Here is a 16,387-nt window from a genome sequence, read left to right on the forward strand (position 1 = left end):
GTTAATGCCTTATGTCTAAAATATCATGATTTTCTAGCTGAAAATATTGTCTTAATGATTTCAAATTTTCTGTACAAGAAAAAATTAAATCCAAACCAATTTCAGCTCAAATGGTGGCATTTGTACTTCAAAATGAACAGTTTTGCGACCTTGCACAGTTGATGGACATTGGGGGAACCTTTCTTGCATCTAGTGTGGACTGTGAACGAGGTTTTAGCCTCATGAATCAACTCAAAAACAATGTCATTTGGATATGTTAATGAGAATCAAAAGCTATCAACGGGATGGAAGTTCTATTAGTCGAGATAAGAGTTTACAAAGAATGGGCAAGTGCCAAAGACAGAAGAGAGAAAAAATAACTGAGTGACTTAAATATGATAAAAATTAAATATCTCCAACCTGATGGCATGAACAGTGACTTCTCTAACTTCCGTTAACACCCCTCCTCCCCTTCATACCCCATCTCTTATTTATTATTATTACGATTTTTTTCTTTCCCCTTTTTCCTCTCTTTTTTCTCCCTCTGTCCCTCTCACTATAACTCCTTGCCCATCCTCTGGGCTCCCCCCCTCCTTTCTTTCTCCCTGGCCTCCCGTCCCATGGTCCTCTCCCTTCTCCAGCCTTGTACCCCTTTTGCCAAACAACTTTCCAGCTCTTAGCTCCATCCCTCCCCCTCCTGTCTTCTCCTATCATTTCGGATCTCCCACTCCCCCTCTCAAATCTCTTACTATCTCTTCTTTCAGTTAGTCCTGACGAAGGGTCTCGGCCCGAAACATCGACTGTACCTCTTCCTATAGATGCTGCCTGGCCTGCTGTGTTCACCAGCATTTTTTGTGTGTGACTTAAATATGCATGTTATTTTCTTGTTATTCTGTGCAGTTTTATGTCAAATATTTTGTAAACCTACATAAACCGTCCTATGTGTGCATTCAGTGCGCACATACTTTTGTCACAGGAAAAAAATTTGCACAACATAAGATTCTGATTTGCCCTGTCTCCTGCGATTCCTCTCTGATTACATACAGCAGACAGGAACTTCTAAAGATTAGTGAATCTGCCACCAACTGTTCTCCACCGTTTATGGATAGTTTTACGGAGGTTTTGGTCCCAGTTGCTGCAGCAGCTCTGACTGGTCTGTGCGCGAGAAGCCGTAGAGGAAAGCGAGCCGGAGCGCTCGTTAAAACTGAGACGGCGGGGATTTCGATCTGCACTCCCATCGATTCACCTGGCAAATGTCCGTTCTCTTCTCAACAAGAGGGATGAACTGCTGTTACTCAATAAAACTCGCGGTGACTTTTCCAGATCCGCCGCTTTGTGCTTTACTGAAACTTGGCTGGGTGAGCACATCTCGGACAACTCACTACAACTTCCGGGATTCCAACTCTTCCGAGCGGACCGAGATTGCGGGATTCTCGGAGAAAGGGAGAGGAGGCGGAATCTGTTTCTACATAAACGAAGGTTGGTGCACGGAAGTCACGGTGTTAGGAAAATCATGCAGTCCACATCTAGAGACAGTTCTCATAAACTGTAGACCATTTTATTCACCGCGGGAGTTCTCCTCATTTATTCTGGTCGGCGTCTACATTCCACCTCAGGCCTGCATCAGGGAGGCGCTACAACACCTGGCTGACCAGATAACGAAGTGGAGAACAAACATCCAGACTCCCTGCTCATTGTTCTTGGTGATTTTAACAGAGCAAACCTTGGCCATGAATTGTCAAAATTTGGACAACATATTAAGTGTCCCACCAGGGACACTAACATACTAGACCACTGCTACACGACAATAAAGGATGCATATCTCTCTGTTACACAGGCAGCCTTGGGACTCTCCGACCACTGCCTGGTTCACCTTCTCCCGACATTCAGGCAGAAACTAAGATCGGTTAAGCCTGTTGTCAGGACAGTCAAGAGATGGACCAATGAGTCAAAGCTAGATCTTCAGGCCTGTTTCGACTGCACGGATTGGAGGGTCTTTGAGGCTGCAGCTACAGATCTTCATGATCTGTCTGACATCGTGACCTCATACATCAGTTTTTGTGAAGACACGTGCATTCCAACAAAAACCTTCTGCACGTTCAACAATAACAAGCCCTGGTTCACATCACAACTCAGGCAGCTTCGTCGGGAGAAGGAGGAGGCGTACAGAAGAGGGAACAGGATTCTGTACGAGCGAGCCAGGGAGATTAAGGCAGCGAAGAAGCGCTACATTGGAAAACTGCAAAACAGGTTTTCAGACAACAACCCAGTGTCAGTGTGGAAGGGGCTCCAAGAGATCGCCAACTACAAGAAACCATCCCCCCAGGCTATGGAGAACCATCAACTGGCTGACGATCTGAACAAGTTTTATTGTAGATTCGACACCTTCATACCCCCCAGCCAAAACACAGACCTACCTGCAACCCCCATCATCCATCACCCCGACATCTCAGTATCCGCTTTCTCACCCCACATTACAAAAACTGCTCCCCCTACCCCCCTTCACTTCAACCCTCTTGTACCTGCACTCAGGATCTGCGAGAGGGAGGTGAGTCAGCTGTTCTGGAGGCAGAAGACCAGGAAAGCGCCAGGCCTAGACGGTGTGTCGCCCTCCTGCCTGAAGACCTGCACTGATCAGCTGGCCCCCATCTACACACGGATCTTCAATAGATCACTGGAGCTGTGTGAAGTCCCTCATTGCTTCAAGCGCTCCATTATCATTCAAGTCCCTAAGAAACCCACTATCAAGGGACTAAATGACTACAGGCCTGTTGCCTTGACATGTGTGGTCATGAAATCCTTTGAGAGACTAGTGTTGGCTCACCTGAAGGACATCACAGGCCCCCGCTGGACCCCCTGCAGTTTGCTTAACGGGCAAATAGGTCAGTGGATGATGCAGTCAACATGGGACTGCATTACATACTACAACACCTCGACAACCCAGGAACTTCTGCGAGGGTCCTGTTTATTGACTTCAGCTCGGCGTTCAACACCATCGTCCCAGAAATCCTCCACTCCAAACTCACCCAGCTCACTGTCTCCCCCGCCATCTGTCAGTGGATCACAAGCTTCCTGACTGACAGGGTGCAGCAAGTGAGGCCGGGGAGCATCATTTCTAGCACCCAGACAATCAGTACTGGTGCCCCCCAGGGATGTGTGCTCTCCCCACTGCTCTTCTCCCTTTACACTAATGACTGCACCTCACAGGATCCATCTGTTAAACTCCTGAAGTTTGCAGACGACACAACTGTCATTGGCCTTATCCGAGACGGTGATGAGTCTGCATACAGACGGGCAGTGGAACGGTTGGCCCTCTGGTGTGGTCAGAACAATCTGGAGCTAAATACGCTCAAGACTGTGGAGATGACAGTGGGCTTCAGGAGGAGCCCCCCAATACTCCCCCCACTCACTACACTCAACAGTATTGTGTCTGCTGTGGAGACCTTCAGGTTTCTGGGTGTCACAATCTCTCAGGACCTGAAGTGGACACCCAACGCGGACACTCTTATCAAAAAGGCTCAGCAGAGGTTGTATTTCCTAACTCAACTCAGGAAGTACAACCTGCCTCAGGAGCTGCTGATTCAATTCTATTCAGGAATAATTCAGTCTGTTCTCTGTTCGTCCATCACCGTCTGGTTTGGATCAGCTACCAAACAAGACAAGAATAGACTCCAAAGTACCATCAGGGCTGCAGAAAGGATTATTGGTGTGAAGCTGCCCTCGATCCAGGACTTACACACATCTAGAGTCAGGAAGCGAGCAAGCAGCATCATTGTAGACCCATCATACCCTGGACATCACCTGTTCCAACTCCTTCCTTCTGGTAGGCACTTTAGATCACTGTATACCAGGACAAATAGGTACAGGACAGTTTCCTTTCGTATACCATCAGTCTTATGAACACTTGAATTTTAGTCTATTATAAACCAAGTCCACCTGTACATACCACAGGTATACCTCATTGTATATAGTTCACGATTATTTGCACTATTGTTTTGTTTGCTTTTTGATTCTGTACAGCGAGAGCTCAGGAAAACCGGCATCAAGTTCCCTGTATGTGTTCACATACTTGGCGATAATAAAGGATTCTGATTGGAAACTCACCACTGCTATAACTTGCCTCGTACGCGGTTCCCCACCACGTCAGAGAGGCATGGAGGGAAATCATCCGCTAACCGGAGAAACTCCAGATGCGACTCACCTTTCCTTGATGCATGCAAGAAGACATGGCTTTGCCTCACTGAAAATCTTTATACACATCATTTTCTAGGAACACAATCCCCTCCTAACAGCAATGGATTGCCTGTAAATTGAAAACGTTCCAACTTCAGTTTTTCAGAGTTGAGATTCAAAAAGGCATTGAAGCTCAGACTGAATTTTGTCTCCTTTCAACCCGCTAAGGAAAGCAGTATCACTCCCCAATTACATTCAAAATGAATGGCCAGCTTTCACACAATGAAGCTCAGTGAAATAATGGAAAAGATCAACATTGAAAAATTATGAAAAAAAGCAATGCATTTCTGAAATTTATGAACTTACATGTAGAGTACTCCAACGTGCCCATATAAAAAGATCTTTAACGAGAACATTAAATGAGAGGAAACTTAAAATTCCTAGGCCACGTCATCAGAAAGGGAGAAATAGAATGCCTTACATTACAAGGCCGTATGCTTGGGAAACACGGTAGAGGAAGGCAAAGAAGAAAATATATGGACACTGTGAAAGAATTAACAGGTCTAAGTGTGCAAAGTATCATTGACGCTGCGAGGGATTGTTCGATGTGGAGAGCCATGATTGCCCAACCGTGTAACGTGCAAGGCAAATGAAGAGAGAGAGAGAGAGAGAGAGAGAGAGACAGACAGACACAGACAGACATGTAGAAGAACTGACAGATTACCCAAAATGCACAACTGCTTTAGTTTACGAAAAGAAACTGGCACTGAAATGAAATCTCTAGGTAAGCCCCTTTCCTAATGTCACATGAGATCACTGCTGTAGTTAAATAAACCAGTTAGTTGCTTGTTAAGTATTTCAGGAAAAAAAACACTGAAACAAGTAGAGTTTAAAAGAAAATCAAAACTTTCCTCATATGACAAAGAGAAACAAAAAGAAAATACTGAAAACAATCAGCAAGTCTGGCAAAATTAGGCGAACAAAGATCTTGTACACAAAAATTATTCTTTCAGTGAATGCTGCCCAACTTGCTGAGTGTTCCCAACATTTTCTACTTGCTTCTCAGATGTGTAGCATCTGCAGCTTTTTCAAAAATTTCATTTGACAAAATGAAACCCTTGTTATTACAACATTAAGGGACAAACCATTTCTTAAGGATATGGTCAGAAATCCAATGTTGTTGGTATCTTCAAGTTGTCATAAATTAAAGAAGATTTGTTCCACAATTTTAAAAGCCAATATTACAGAATCAAGGCATGATGCAGCTGCTACTTACCATTCATCTATAATTTTATTGCAGGAAAGTCATATGTGCGTGAGGGTGTTGGGGGGGCACTTTAGGGTTCTAACATTTAATCGTCATTCATTCTTTGGGGCACTCCTCTGTTTTCATGGATGTTTGCGAAGAAAAAGAATTTCAGGATGTATATTGTATACATTTTTATGATATTAATTGTACCTATTGATAGCTTAATACAAAAAATCTCAGAAGCAACTTAATGTGATCCCACAAGAGTCAAGCTTTTGAGTTCAAATCTTCTCACATTTTGTTCAGGTTGAAAGCTTTGCAAAACATGTATTCTTATTTCCTTGTTAGCACTGATAGAATTGGACGTATATTTCAGGAACAAAATTATGATTGGAGACTTGAACCTAACCAAATCCCACCAAATAAAATACAGAAAACACATTTCAAATTAATTACTGGTGATGGAAACTAAGCATTACGTTATTTTATAGCAATGGAATCTATGACAATCAAGAGTTACGACGTAATTGTTTCTATTAAATATGTCCTAACTTAGACTGCCCGATAAAACACACTTCAAAATTGAAGAGGACTCTCAGGTACATGATAAAATAAATATTGCACCTGCATCTATTGATGAAAAGAAAATGTGTCTTGACATTCAAAGGATGGAAGACAAGGAAACATAACAGCATTGTATGTCTTCACAAAATGTCATTCACAGTTAATTATTTTTAATAAATGGTCACTTTTACAGACAAACAAAAGAGCCAATTTGTGCACAAGGAGGTTTCACAAAGAGCAATTAAAATCGTGAACAGATTTTTCAGAGATATTTCAAGAAAAGTGCCACAGCTCATCAAAAACTTACTCATTGTATGATACGTTTACATTGGATGGCATCCATTAGTCTCGCGAGACCATGGTTCTGCGCCTGGAAAGTCTTGCTTCAGTCTCTCTAGGGCGCAGGCCTGGGCAAGGTGGTATGGAAGACCAGCAGTTGCCCAAGCAGCAAGTCTCCCCTCTCCACGCCACCGATGTTGTCCAAGGGAAGGGCAAGGGCCAATACAGCTTGGCACCAGTGACGTCACAGGAGTTGCCAGAGCGAGGTTGAAAGCAACGTCGGACTGCCTTAGGGACTCCAGCTCCGGATTTGTCCTCAGGGTTTACTCCCGAAGCCTTTCCCATGAGTGGGTATGGCCGCAAGGCAGCGGAGGTTTGAAATCAGACATTAACATCCAGATAAATGATATGGCAGGTTTAATGAGTGCAGGGGAGAGTGCACATTATGTCAGAGATTAAAGAATATGCAGGAATGCATGCAAGATACAAATCAGACCAAATATACACAAATGTTCACTCAAGTACTATAAGAGGATCTAACCAGCAAGCTACTATCATAACATTGATTCTTCAGGCCCTCAGAAATGTATCAGTCATGTTTCACGTGGAAACGATGAGAGAGCTGTCGATCACAAGGGAGTGGAAATAGAGCACCAGAGCAGATAATGGAATGGTTATGGGGAAAGGTTTTGTTAAGCCTACATACAAAGTCAGGAAACAAAAGGTTGAGCGTGGTAGGACTAATGGTTTGAGTTGTGTATTTTTCCAATGTAAGGAGTATTGTAGGAAAGGCAGATGAGCTTAATGCATTGATTAGCATGTGGCATTATGACACTGTAGCTATTGGTGAGACTTGGTTGCAGGAGGGGCAGGACTGGCAACTCAATATTCTGCATCTGTATTGTTTTAGAATTGAAAGGGCAGGAGGGATTAAAGGCGGAGAGGTGGCATTACTAGTCAGGAAAAATGTCACAGCAGTGCTCAGACAGGACAGACAGGAAAGCTCGTCTACTGAGTCTGCATGGGTGGAACTGAGGAGTAAGAAAGACACAACCACGTTAATGGGATTATATTATAGACCACCCAACAGCCTGCGGGATTTAGAGAAGCAAATTTGTGGCGAGATCACAGACTTGCAACAAACATAAGATTGTGATCGTAGATAACCTTGACTTTTGGCATATTCCTAGGACACCCATACTACAAAAAGGCTGGATGGAATAGTTTGTTAAATGTGTTCAGAAAAGTTTCCTTAATAAGTACATAACAGGTCCCAACTGGAGAGTAGATCTCCCATTAGGGAATAAGACAGGGCAGCTGACGGAAGTTTATGTAGTAGGGGAACACCTTTGCATCTAGTGATCATAATTCCATTAGTCTCAAGATAATTATGGTGAAGGATAGCTCTGGTCCTCGGGTTGAGATTCTAAATTGGAGAAAAGCCAATTTTGATGGTATCAGAAAGGATTTGTCAATTTTGGATTGAGACAGGTTGTTTCCAGGCAAAGGTGTGCTTGGTAAGTAGAAGGTCTTCAAAAGTGAAATTTTGAGAGTACAGTGTTTGCATGTTACTGACAGAATAAAAAGCAAGGTTAATAGATTTATGGAACCTTGGTTTTTTGAGAGATATTAACACCGTGGTTAAGAAGAAGGAAGTGCATCGCAGGTATCGGCAGAAAGGAACAAATGGGGTACTTGAGTTTAAGAAATGCAAGAGAATACTTGAGGAGGAAATCAAGAGGGCTAAAAGGCGGCATGAAGTCGCTCCAGCAGTCAAGGTGAAGGACAATCCTAAGGAATTATACAAATATATTAAGAGCAAAAGGGGAAATGCAGAAGACTGGGGAAAGTTTGAATAGAAGTATACAAAATTATGAAGGTATAGATTGGGTAAATGCATGCAGGCTTTTTCTACTGAGGTTGGACGAGACTACAACTAGAAGTCATGGGATAAGGGTGAAAGGTGAAATGTTTAGGGGGAACCCTTCACTTTGGAGTGTGGTGAAAGTGGAACAAGCTGCCAGCTCAAGTGGTGGATGTAGGTTCGATTTCAACATTTAGGAGAAATCTGAAGAGATATATGGACGGGAGGGATATGGTCTGGGAGCAGGTCAACTGGACTGGAGAAATTAATAGCTCAACATGGAGTAGATGGACCAAAGGGCCCATTTCTGTGCTGCAGTGTTCTATCACTCTGTGACAACCACCCCTAGAAATAAAAATTCTAGTAATTAAGGCACATAGGGAAAGAATCTCAGTACTGTAAACTCAGCAAAGGCCTTCTTACTCACACTGCCCAATTTGAAAAAGTAAAATGGGGAGAGGTGGGGTAGATTATTTTAATGGGTAGATTTTTATAATTGGGGTGTATAAAGGATTACCAGAGGCCACAAGATATTTACTATATACATTAACTTTGGTCAAAAGGACAATTACAATGGAACTTTTACTTATAATTCAAAATAAAGTGGGAAAAATTAGGTATGGAGAAGAGCTTGCAAAACTTATTGGGAATATGAACTAAGCTGGCTATAACGTTACAGTTCAGGTATGTGGGAAAATGAAATTATTCAGAGAGGAATAGAAAGATGGAACATGTTTTAAAAATGAAATAAAATCAATAAATATTGTCAAACAGAATGAGCTCAGTATGCTAGTTCAAAAGATTCAGAAAGTTGTTATGCAAGAATAGCAAATAATTAGTAAAGCAAGTTGCATGCTATCTTTTACTGCAATCTTGGTACAACATACAACACTACGGTGAGACTACTTCTGGAATGCAATTCAGAAATAGAATCAGGTTATTATCATCGGTATGTGTTGTGAAATTTTGGTTCCATGTTCAAGAAAGGTTTTACTTGCAGTGGAAACTTTCAACAATCTATTAGATCATGAAATTTAGAAAATGAGAGGTTCTTGTATTTGAAACTCCCTTTCCTTCCATCATTTGATTGATATATGCAAGATTTTGAAAAGGGTAGGTTTAAAAGCTCTGGGGCCTTGAATCAGGGACAAAGTCAAAGGGCAATGGAGTCAAGTCAAGTTTATTGCCATTTGCGCAATTACAGTGAGATACAGGTAAAATGAAAAACTTGCTTGCAGCAGCATCACAGACATATTGGGACAAACAATTACACAATATAAAATAGACACAATCCGAGAAAAGTCCATGGTAGTGCAAGAGGTAATCCATTGTGTATTGAGCTAAGGTAAGAGTTGTGAAAGTCAGCTCAAAAATCTGATGATTGTAGGAAGATAGCTCTTCCTGATCTGATGTGTGTAGAATTTCAGACTGCTGCTTACACTATGAAGAGAAATTTCTTGACTCAAATATTTCAAATCTGAAATTCTCCACACCTGTGTATGATCAGCAGTTGGTTAAGGTGGAGAATAGTGATATCTGTTAGACTGCCTTCAAAAGTCCCCCCTCAAAATATTCTGAATTAGAACACCAAGCGCTAATCTAAATAAGGCCAACTTTTCAAGACTTAATCCAAAGGTTTCCAACCTTTTTATGCCATGGACCCCTACCATTAATTGAGGGGTCCATACACCCCAGGTTGGGAATCCCTAACTTAAACCATGATAGAAATTGTGATGCGACACCACAACACATGCATACGGCCAGCCTCAGCAGCGACACCACAACACATGCGTACAGCCAGCCTCAGCAGCGACACCACCCACACCACCCGGAGCAAAAGGGCAGGGCAGCTCTATTTCGAGGGGTCACTTTCTGCTAATCACCATCAGCATGTGCAGGATTGGGACAGATCAAATTCAGATCCATCAATAAGAGATAATTAAATCTTATTGTCCTGATGTACTTCGAGACACCCATCAAACCCTTTGCTGCAGTCAAAGTACAGCGGTGACTATATCACGTCCATTTAGAAGAGTGCCAACCACATCATCAAGAATAATCAGCATCCTGGAGGCTTTGGTGTTACTGCTTCGTTTCTTCTATCCAGCATTAGAGTAAAAAAAATATGGTCAGCCTAATTATGCCGTGTGGAAAGAGAAGGGGGACATTATAGTCAAGAGATGATGCCAAAAGTCGTCGGGAAGCAGCAAGGAGAGGGAAAGAACAAGAATCCGATGAGGCCAGGGCCACACGACTCCAGGATCAAACAGTCAGGACAAAAAAGATGAGAGAAGAGGAGACAGAGGAGGAAAGGCATGCACGTCTCCAAAATGACAATTGGCATAGGAGAGAGGAAGAGACAAAGGAGCTGAGAAATGCACATCTCCAGGATCAGAGACAAACAACAAACAGCAGAGATGAAAAGATGGGGGATGAAAGGGCTGCACGTCTCCAGAATGACAAAAACAGGCACAGGAGGAGAGAGGAAGAGACAAAGGAGCAGAGAAATGCACGTCTCCAAGATCAGAGACAAAGAATAAACAGCAGGAGGTGACGAGACGGCAGATGAAAGGACTGCACGTCTCCAGAATGACAAAAACAGGCACAAGGGTGGCAGATCAACCAGATCAACCTCTTTGTTAAACGAGGAGGAGCTATATTTATCTTGCTACACATCGTTCTTCTTTAATAAACTGAGGTTTTCTTCTTCAATTTCCAAAGCAAAGTGATACCAATAGCATTCAGGAAAATTTAATGTTCATTCTGGTCACATCAGACTGCACTACCCTTCTCTCAAAGGGTGCCCCAACGGGTCACCCCGTTGTCTAGTTCATTTCCTAAATGCTTTTACAAATCTATCTTACGCTACCTTTGCCACTTCAGGAGGCACAGTAGCTGTTTCTCATTTTCTGCAACCAGGGTTTGATTTTGACCTCTGCTGCTGTCTCATGAAGTGTGCAAGCTGTTCTTATGACCACATGGATTTTGCCCAGGTGTTCCAGTTTCCTCCCATACTTTTAGATATGCTGGATGTTAGGATACATGGTGATGCTAACTTACCATTGGTATAACTGCCTTTTCAAAGAATCAAGGGTGGTTAATGGACAATTTGGGTGGCGGGGTGAAGATACGTTTCTATGTTTGTACTAAAGGAGGTGTAAGGCTCTCTTCCCTCCACTACCCTGCAGGTCACACCTGAGCAAAGTGTAGCACCAGCTTAGTCCCCTGATCAGTGTCACTTGAAGCCATGGGAGCAGGTGGTGGATGGTCGTACCAGCAGCTCACAAGTCCTGGTTATATGACTTCTGACCCCAGGCAGGGAATCTCTGAAAAGTATTGATAATGGCTGGGGTCATCTGCCTTGTAAAGACACTACCCAGAAGAAGGCAATGGTAAACCACTTTGGTAGAAAATTTACCAAGAACAATCATGGTCATTGATAGAGATAACAGATGAAAGCGCATGATTACCACATCATACAATATGGCATATATTAATGATGATGATCAATGGACAATAAATACAGAGGGAAATAAATGGAGAAATAGTTTTGATATGTTAACTGGATTTGGTTGGCCAAGGAAACATGTAACCTTCCACATTTCTGACTGTGTCCTTATTTCATTATTCCCTCCATTGAGTTGAACAAACGTTTTTGTAAATTGTGCACTTTACCTTCTGAAATTCTCTAAGCCATTCAGTTTTGCAATTTCACCCCCCCCATTGACAGTTACTTTATTAATCAGAAGTCTAACCAAATGTTCATGCCACAGAAGCAAAAATAAAATGTTTACCAATCTGCTTTAGTATATCGCTACATCCCAACCACAGTTAACGAGCAATCTGAAGCAATTCTCCCACAACAATGATTGCAATCAAAGTAAAGCTCAAAGTAAATTTATTATCAAAGCACATACGTCACCATATACAACCCTGAGATCCATTTTCTTTCGTCATACTCAGTAAATCAAATAACCATAACAGAATTAATGAAAAACCACATCAACAATGTGAACAACCTGTGTGCAAGACAACAAAGAAATAATAAACAAACAATAAATGTTGAGAACATGAGAAGAGTCCTTGAAAGTGAGTCCATAGGTTGTGGGAACAGTTCAGTGATGGGGAATATGAATTTGAAGGAAGTGATCCCCTTTGGTTCAAGAGACTGCTGGTTGAGGGATAATAATTGTTCCTGAACCTGATGGTGTGAGTCCTGAGGCTCCTGTATCTTCTTCCTGATGGCAGCAGCAAGGAGAGAGTAAGACCTGGGTGGGGGTCCCCGATGATGGATGCTGTTTTCCTGTGACAATGATCCGTGTAGATATGCTCATGGGGGGGGGGGGGGAGGAAGGGGTGAATTTACCCATGATGCACTGGGCCTTATCCACTACTTTTTAGAGAATTTCCTATTCAAGGACTTTGGTGTTTCCATACTGTGATGTAGCCAGTCAATATACTCCCCACGACACATTTATAGAAATATGTTAAGGTTTTAGGTATCATGTCGAATCTTTATGAACTCCTAAGGAAGTAGAGGCTCTATCATTCTTTCTTCGTAATTGCACCTTCATGCTGGGCCCAGGACAAGTCTTCCGAAATGATAACATGAAGGAATTTAAAATTGCTGACCCTCTCCATTTCTGATCTTCCAATGAGAAATGATTTATAGATCTCCGGTTTCCTCCTCCTTAATTCAATAATCAGCTCCTTGGTCTTGCTCACATTTAAGTGAGAGGTTGTTGTTGTGGCACCAATCAGCCAGATTTTCAATCTCCCTCCTATATGCTGATTCGTCACCACCTTTAATTCAGCCAATGACAATGGTGTTGTCAGCAAACTTAAATATGGTACTGGAGCTGTGCTTAGTCACACAGTCATAAGTGCAAAGCAAGTAGAGGAGGGGGCTAAGCATACAGCCATGTGATGCAACTGTGCTGATGGAAATAGTGCAAGAGATGTTCTTTCCAATCCAAACACAAATGGGGTCTGCAGGTGAGAAAATCGAGGATCCAACTGCACACGGAGGTACTGAAGCCAAGGTCTTGAAACTTACTGATTAGTTTCGAGGGGATAGAGGCGCTGTATTGAATGTGGAGCTGTAGTCGATAAAGAGCATCCTGATGTATGCATCTTTGCTGTCCAAATGTGCCAAGGTTGAGTGAAGAGCCATCTGCTGTGGTTCTGTTGTGCTGGTAGACTAATTGGAGCAGATCCAAGTCGCTTCTCAGGCAGGAGTTGATGTTTCATCAGCAACCTCTCAAAACACTTCATCACTGTGGATATGTGCTACTGGATGCTTGACATTGAGGCAGGTCACCATGTTCTTCTTAAGCACTGGCGTAATTGAAGCCTGCTTGAAACAGGTGGGTACCTCAGACTGCCAAGGCGAGAGGTTAAAGATCTCAGTGAACACTGCAGCCAGTTGATCTGCACAGGTCCTCAGTACTCGACCAGGTACCCTATATGGGCCAGATGCTTCACCCTCTTGTAGAATGCTTGCACGTTGGCCTCAGACACTGAAATCACCAGTTTGTGATGGTTCCTCCATGTTTTGACAATCAAAGCGAGCATAGAAGGCATTGAATACAAAACAGAACTGCTGGAAATAGTGTTGTGTACTAAGTGAACTGAAACTCTTCACTGCTGGGTAAAGGGGCTAAAGGAGAAAAGGCAAACCCCATAAATGTTTTGGTCATTAAATATCAAGGGATGTTAGAATACATCTCAGCAGATTTAAGAACTAAGTTTCTCCAGCATATTGTCTGTTGGTTCAAATTCCAGACTCCTGTCTCTCTATACAACTCAGAATGTCTTTGAGGAAGTATAACGTATTGCCTATAAACTGAAAATATCTGAATTTTCTTGCTAAATTTATGAAATGATGCTGGAGTGATAAAGCACATCTACTTGAATGTGCAAATTCATAATTGTTCATGTTAACACGTCAAGGACTATTAGACTAATATTTCAAGTGTAAAACTGCTTATGAACTTCGTGTCTAAACTGTCATTCACATTGGTAAAAATTACAAAATACAAAATAACGCAAACACGAGGGAAATAATTTCAGTTTGGGCTCTACTGAAGTTAACATATCCATGACACTGAAGAGGGTAATAAAGAAAGTAAACTAAAACTTCCAGGAAGAACTTTAAGAGTTATCGTAAACATTATGAGAAACTGATCTAAAGTAAATGATAACGTCTGCAATGCCAGTAAAGAACACGATATATAAACATACGACATTAAATTACAGATGGTTTAGGATCCTTCACACGAGTGGAGTGTAGCCGTGAAGAGATAATATCCCACATTGTCAGAAATGGCAGCCGTGGACAGCTAAGCCCACACACAGGACAGGCTCGTTCAAACATTATTTGCGTTGTTTAATGCCTGTAAGTAGAAGACACTCAAAACAAAGGTTCTACCTTTACTGATCCAGTCCTAACAGATAAGCTGCAACCACATTCCACGTCAAAAAAAACATTGCTCTAAAGTATATTTCCAACAATCCACTTTGCGGCACACAAATAGGAACTGTGGACTAACAAACACAAGGTGCAAGTTTAGGCCACAAAACAAATGAAACAAAACACGAATAAACTGACACTGGAATAACCTTCCATTGGGCACGGGTTGCTCGGCGCAACGGGGGGTAAAAAAGAATCAGCAGTGTACGTTTGATTATAAAATGCAACGACAATAGATGGGAAGGACGGCGTAACGCGGCTGGTGAAACCCACGATGATAATAACAACAAACACTGGGCCAAAATGGCGACAAAGCAGGCTTGCAGGGTAATAACATTAGCTGCCTACCTACACGGGGAAGGAGAAGACGGCAATTGGTTAGCGTCGTTCCCTCACTTCAGGGCCTGGAGCTTTTGTCTTCTCTCCCTCTGTCTACCTGCGTCCCTAATCAGGGATATCTCCGAGGGGTTTGATTTTTGTTTATATCAACGACTCCACTGCCGCTCTTGTTGCTGCCCACAGCTCTGCGCCGCAGTTTTTTTCTCTCCCTGGCCGCTCGCGCTCGACGCTCCGCCCGCCTGCTCGCTCGCTCGCTCCCGTCTTCCCTCACTCGCTCCGCGTGCACGCGCGCGACCGGGGATTCCACCAAAACACGGAAGGAAGCGTTTGCGGCGGGGTCACGTGCTTCTTCGCTTCTCTGGCGTCACAGGCGACTGAACTGTACAGGGAACGTCGGTGGTCCCGACGCGCGGTGCATCCAGTTGCCAGTTTTCCCAGCCGTATGACTTTTCTTCTTCTTGGAAAGTTTATTAGCGGTTGGCAGACCAACATAAGGTGCATTACCGCCATCTACTGAGTTGGAGTGTAGAACAGAGACAGGAGGTATATCCACTAAATCCACCCCCACCAAAAAAAAATCAAAAAGTCTAATGCTTTTCAGAAAGTTAAGTACACACTTACATACATTTCATGGCAATGATGTCTTAACAAACTTTCCATGTTGAACTATGTCTGTCCCAAAGAGCTCAGTTTAGCAATTAGTTGTTTCCTTTGCATCTCATAGGAGCTGCAAACAGTATATGCTGCTCCCTACAAATGCCAGTATCATGCATATTAATTCTGAACAATAAATTATTCAACCTAATATGTCCAATACGTAAACACGTTGGTATAACTTCTTCACTCCTTTTACACTAATCTCCCTGTTGAGTTCCTACCATCCTCTGAATTTTATATATAGATATATATAGAGACAGACAGACAGACAAACAGACACCTTTCTTTTCCTCATCCCTACTTTGTTGCCACAATGATCAAATGGGCTTTTTAATTATGGTGTTAACCTCCCCTTTATGCAAAGGCACCACTTCATTTATATCCTTAGTTTTCAGTGATTGCTTGACTAGTACATTCCTCTATTTTTTTTTACAGCTGCATGGACCAACCATTTGTCTGAGCAGTAAATTTTTACTTGGCCTGAAAATTACGCAGCACTTTAATTTTTTTTTTGGTAATGTGCATACTATGAATATTTAGAATGAAAATTGAAAAATCTTCAATTAAGATTTTATTTCTTAATTGAAAGGGTGTAAGAAATACCAAGATTTTATTTCTTAATTGAAAGGGTGTAATGAAATACCGTACAACAGAGAAAAATCACATTTCGTAAGCTTTTTCTCATTTATGTTTATTCCAGCTGCACGGCAACAAAGGCTATGTGTGTGGGAGCATTTCAGTTACTGCGCGGCCATGCACCCAGGGAACAGTGCTGGCTAGAACATCTGCCATCTCGTTTCCCTCAACCTCA

The 16,387-nt window shown here is 42.4% G+C and overlaps 1 protein-coding gene across 4 annotated transcripts in view; it reads right to left on the reverse strand.

Moving 5' to 3' along the window:
* gpbp1l1 (GC-rich promoter binding protein 1-like 1) overlaps positions 1-15,170 on the reverse strand; it is a 75,171-nt gene extending 60,001 nt beyond the window's left edge. For 2 of the 4 annotated variants that reach the window (XM_072273687.1, XM_072273684.1), the window contains exon 1: positions 14,929-15,168. The gene's annotated coding sequence lies outside the window, so the exon portion shown is untranslated. Of the gene's footprint in view, positions 1-14,928 lie in introns of all 4 variants that reach the window. The other 2 variants (XM_072273688.1, XM_072273685.1) reach the window with 2 other exon arrangements.
* Positions 15,171-16,387: the final 1,217 nt, after the last annotated feature.

Source organism: Mobula birostris, chromosome 12 (genome assembly GCF_030028105.1).
Source record: "Mobula birostris isolate sMobBir1 chromosome 12, sMobBir1.hap1, whole genome shotgun sequence".
NCBI lineage: Eukaryota > Metazoa > Chordata > Chondrichthyes > Myliobatiformes > Myliobatidae > Mobula > Mobula birostris.